Genomic DNA, 6,000 nt, shown 5'->3' on the forward strand with positions numbered 1-6,000 from the left:
AGTGGTGTTTGATGTAATCAAAGTACCTTTCCGGTATAAGTGATTTATATGATCTCATGGTCATAAGGACTAGGTAACTATGTATCGAAAGCTTATAGCAAATAACTTAATGACGTGATCTTATGCTACGCTTAATTGGGTGTGTCCATTACATCATTCAACAATGACATAACCTTGTTATTAATAACATCCAATGTTCATGATCACGAAACGATGATCATCTATTAATCAACAAGCTAGTTATACAAGAGGCTTACTAGGGACTCCTTGTTGTTCACATAACACACATGTATCAATGTTTCGGTTAATACAATTATAGCATGGTATGTAAACATTATCATAAACTTAAAGATATTATAATAACCATTTTATTATTGCCTCTTGGGCATATCTCCAACAGTCTCCCACTTGCACTAGAGTCAATAATCTAGTTTACATTTGTAAAGATATAACACCTTGGCCTTCCGGTGCTTTATCATGTTTTGCTCACGGGAAAAGTTTTAGTCAATGATTCTGACATGCTCAGAAACGTATGTATTTTGCAATTCATTTGCGTCTTAACGCATCACTCATTTTCCAAATGAGTCGGCATTTAAATATGTTTTGGTCTTCTGGTGGAACCTTAATTCCGCGGTCTGAAATATGTCACTAATATTGTCATACACAATATAGCTTCAACGTTCTGACACTATCGGAACTACACCAAGTTCTCAAAGAACCTCTTGACTTAACATCCTCAGTCATTGTCAAAACAATGACATACTCTGCCTTCGTTTGTAGAATCCGTCACAATATTTAGAACTCTTCTAAATCTAGCATAGACAACTTCTAGCTCATTGTGCTACCTTTTAAATAACACTTAGTCTAATTTGAGATTGAAATTTATTTTTATATGCGACCAAACTAATATCGGTGCAACACATTACATCGATTTGTTTGTCATTACACCATATAAAATTATATATATATATATCCTTGGTTCTTCTAAAGTACTCAAGGATATTCCTACTGTTTGTCCAATAATCATCACATGAATTATTCTGGTATATGCTCCTAACTCTTTAGAGCACAGGATATCTGATTTTGTACATAATCTTCGTGATCTAAAATCACTCATATGTTTTTACTCATCGAGTGTCAAAAAAAAAAACACTCAAGTCTTGTTAAACCTTCACATGAAAAGAACACCTTCTTAATATTTCTATATTGAACTACTTCAATATCCATTCTATGTACTTTGACTTAAACTTATTATGTATTCCAATCTATCTTCATAGATCTTGACCCTAAATATGTTTCAGTCCATATTCTTTCATTGAAGTTAATTTCTCAATGAAACCTTTTAATCAAGTATATAATTACATCATTTATAACCAACTATATGTCATCTACATAAAGTATTATAAATATGTCTTAGCACTCCCACTTAATTTCTTGCAAATGCAAGTCTCTTCATCGTCTCTGATGAAATCAAAAACTTTTTGACTATTTCATCTGGTGAAGATTCCAACTCCGTGATACTCACTTCATCCAATTGAAGTTTGTATACCTATCTAGTATTCCACGGACCAGCAAAACTCTTGGTTGTATCTTGTATACACCTTTAATACACACTTCTGATAAGTAATGTATTTTACCATCCTACTAACATATCTCATAAAAGAAATATGTAGTGATTACTAGAATAATCCACATAGACTATAAGCATAGCTACGTAAGATCTAATCTTATCGTAGTCAACTCTTTGAACTTTGTCGTAAACAACTTTTCGACAAGTCGAGCTTATTCAAGGATATTTCATCCAAGTCGATCAATTTTATAGATCTATTTACTTTCAAAAAGTATTTATCTATCTTGGATTTCATGGCGTATAGCCATTTTAACGGAGTCAGGGCCCATCATAACTTCTTTGTTTGTAATTGGTTTATCATTGTTCAAAAACAATCCTTTGTCCACAAATCATTTATTTGATCACAAAGTAAACCATACCTACAAGGTTCAATATGTACTTCGATCTTCATGTCTAAAACACTTTGTAGTCATGGGAGTCATGATCGTTGTGGCCGCTTCCGGAACCAATTCCGATGCTGCGCTACTCTGATCATTATGCTCAGGTTCATAAGCCTTATCAAATATATTGTCCTCCCACTCAAATACTTCGCTAGAAAACAATTTCTTGGAAATAAGCAAGTAATATTAACAAACACTTTTGTCTTTTACTTCATAGTGGAAAGAATTCCCAATCAATTCTTTGGGATAACCAACAAAGACATTTATCCGATATCGGTTGTAAATTTTTAAACCAAAATTTAAAGAAAGGACTATTAGGGTTTATACCCATGCCATCACTCGTATGGTGTCATTTCTACGGATCATGATGATGCTCTTATTTAGTGTAAAAGCGGTAGTCTCTAAAGCATAATCCACAAAAATTATAATGGCATTAATATTTTATCTCATCATTGACCCAACAAGGTTTGGATACATCTCTTGGATACTTCATCATCACTATGATACTTCAAGAAATGTGAGTTGTAGAACAATTTCATAACTCTCTTAGATGTTCGCTAAAACTCGTAATTCAAATATTTCCATTATGATCCAATCATAGATATTTGACTTTTCTATTACGATGATTTCCACTTCATGCTGAAATTTATTTGAATCTATTCAAATGTTTCAAACTTCTTCCTTATCGAATATATCCACATATATACATTTAATTCATTGTTTGAAGTTTTCATGAAGTAGAAGAATCTCCCGCACACAACTATGCCCAGTGAACCATATACATCATCATGTATGTTTCCACTAAGTTAGTTGCCCGTTCAAAACTTGGCCTATGAACGGTATTTCAGTCATTCCTTTTAGAAGAGATTTGCAAGCGCCAAATGATTCATAAATCAAATGACTCCAATAATCCATTTGCATGGAGTTTCTTCATGCGTTCCTTTCCAACATGACCTAAATGGCGGTTTCACAAATAAGTGGAATTCAAATCATCTGCCTTACGGCATTTTAGCGTCAGTGTTATGTATGTGTGTTTCACCATTAAAATTTATAATAACTTATCCATCGTACATGGAGTAATGTCATAATTTGAACAACTCATTGTTTTTATTTGACAAGAGCAAAATAACAATTATTAAGTTCTTTATTACAAATTCTAAGGGCTAGATAGAATGCCAACGATGAACATAATAACACTTTATTTTTGTTCTAGACGTGCATTCCTATCATATTCCTTGTCAGTCACTTAGGCCATTGTATTCTTGTATTGCGTTGTTTTGTATGACACTTCATACCAACCAATATGGTACAAATACCCAAGAATTTCATTGTGTGACCAAACGAGGAATACATCCATAACATGTATATCATTTATATACACCTAAGCTAGACTTTCTAGTCTTTTCTTTCTTTCTGCCAATAATCTTTTGTAGTTTCTCTTTTAGCTTTCCTCATTATTCAGAAAGACACTTCAACATCAATAACTTCTAGGTTTGTTGGTCAAATACCAATAACCTTGAGGTTTTTACCTTGAAGTTGATCATCATATGACAAGTGTTCCGGATTTCACTATTAGTAACCTTTGTAATATGATTGAAACAATTTCACTCATAATTTTATCCATTGTATCATGATGACTTTCCGAGACCATGTCTGTACATGCTAGGCTCGTAAAGTTTTAACCTTAGTATTCGCATGTGCAAATCTGGCTTGCACCCGTTGTATGCACACGTAGAATCTATAACACCCGATCATCACGTGATGCTTCGATACGACGAGTCTTAGCAACGGTGCATACTAAGGATGATTACTTCATGGATATGCGAATATTGTTAGTGTCCCAATAGTTGGAGGATTGGGACGCCTTGCGTCTTCAACCTTCGTACATTCCCATAAAACTTATGAGTTTATGTAGTCTCACCAAATTATATTCTAACATCTTGCAATAAGGTCTTAGATATCACATATATCTCATACCTTGATTATTTCTGAAAACTAAATTTTCAGCTCCTTACTTTTCAAATAGATTTGAACTTCAAGTTTCATGGAGACAAGATAACTTTAGGTACTAATTGAAACCATAGCTCTTTTGAATCAACAATGTGAGGTTTACTAAAAGTTTGCAATAGGATTTAATCATTTCTTGATTCTTTAACAATACGGTACCAGTCCGTAAAGTTTCTTGTCAGATTTTTAACAATATTTCTATCTCAATAACAAGACTAGCGCATGGTAGAAAACGGATGCCAACACTACAAAATTAATTCAAAATACTACTTCGACTATGTTTATGATAATTAGTTCATGTTTTAATCTAATTACTAATGAACTCCCACTTAATACAACATCCCTCATAGTTGTTAAGTGGTACACGATCCAAATCCACTACACCAAAACCGATCATCACGTGAGATGATGTAGCTTCAATGGTGAACATCAACATGTTGATCATATCATCCATATGACTCGTGTTCAACCTTTCGGTTTCCGTTGTCCCGAGGCCATGTCTATACATGCTAGGCTCGTCAAGCAAACCCAAGTATTCCGCGTGTGCAACATGGCTTACACCCGTTGTATATGAACGTTGAATCTATCACATCCGATCATCACGAGATGCTTTGAAACGACGAACTTTGGCAACGGTGCATACGAGGGGAGAACACTTTATTATCTTGATATTAATGTGAGGGATCATCTTATAATGCTACCGTCGCGTTCTAAGCAAAATAAGATGCATAAAGGATTAACATCACATGCAATTCATATGTGATATGATATGGCCCTTTTGTCTTTGTGCTTTTGATCTTCATCTCCAAAGCACGGACATGATCTCCATTATCAACGGGCATGATCTCCATCATCGTCGGCGTAGCGTCAAGGTCCATGGCGCCGTCTTCATGGTTGTTCACCTCATGTAGCAACTATTACAACTACTTTGAAATACTACTCAACATGAAATTTAAAGACAACCATAAGGCTCCTGCCGGTTGCCACGATACAATAATGATCATCTCATACATATTCATCATCACATTATGGCCATATCATATCACCAAACCCTGCAAAAACAAGTTAGACGTCTCTAATTTGGTTTGCATATTTTACGTGGTTTAGGGTTTTCGAGAGAGATCTAATCTACCTACGAACATGAACCACAACGGTGATACTAATGTTGTCAATAGAAGAGTAAACTGAATCAGAAGAGTAAACTGAATCTTCACTACAGTAGGAGAGACAGACACCCGCAAAGCCTCTTATGCAATACTAGTTGCATGTCGAACGAGGAACAAGTCTCATGAACGCGGTCATGTAAAGTTAGTCCGGGCCGCTTCATCCCACTATGCCACAAAGATGCAAAGTACTCAAACTAAAGACAACAAGAGCATCAACGCCCACAAAACCATTGTGTTCTACTCGTGCAACCATCTATGCATAGACACGGCTCTGATACCACTGTAGGGATTCGTTGCACAGAAAACAAAAAATTTCCTACCGCGAGAACGCAATCCAAGCCAAGATGCAATCTAGAAGATGGGAGCAACGAGGGGATGAACGAGACTAACCCTTGAAGATTTCCAAAGCCTATAAGAGTAGTCTCTTATTGCTGCGGTAGACGATCACTTGCCGCTTGCAAAAGCGCGTAGAAGATCTTGATCACGGTGCCACGATCGGGCAGCACCTCCGTACTCGGTCACACGTTCGGTGTTGATGACGACGTCCTTCTCCCCGTTCCAGCGGGCAGCGGAAGTAGTAGATCCTCCTTGGAATCCCGGCAGCACGACGGCGTGGTGGCGGTGTCGATGGAGATCTCCGGCGGAGCTTCGCTAAGCATATGCGGGAGAAGTAGTGGAGGAGGGGTGCTAGGGTTTGGGGAGAGGGGCACCGGCTAGGGCACCCTTGAGGGGGTGCGGCCATGGTGGAGGCTTGAGTGGCCGGACACCCTCCCCTTGTCCCTCATTATATAGGTGGAAGCCCCAAGAGTTGTGGTCC

Source organism: Lolium perenne, chromosome 2 (assembly GCF_019359855.2).
Source record: "Lolium perenne isolate Kyuss_39 chromosome 2, Kyuss_2.0, whole genome shotgun sequence".
NCBI classification, from domain to species: Eukaryota; Viridiplantae; Streptophyta; class Magnoliopsida; order Poales; family Poaceae; genus Lolium; species Lolium perenne.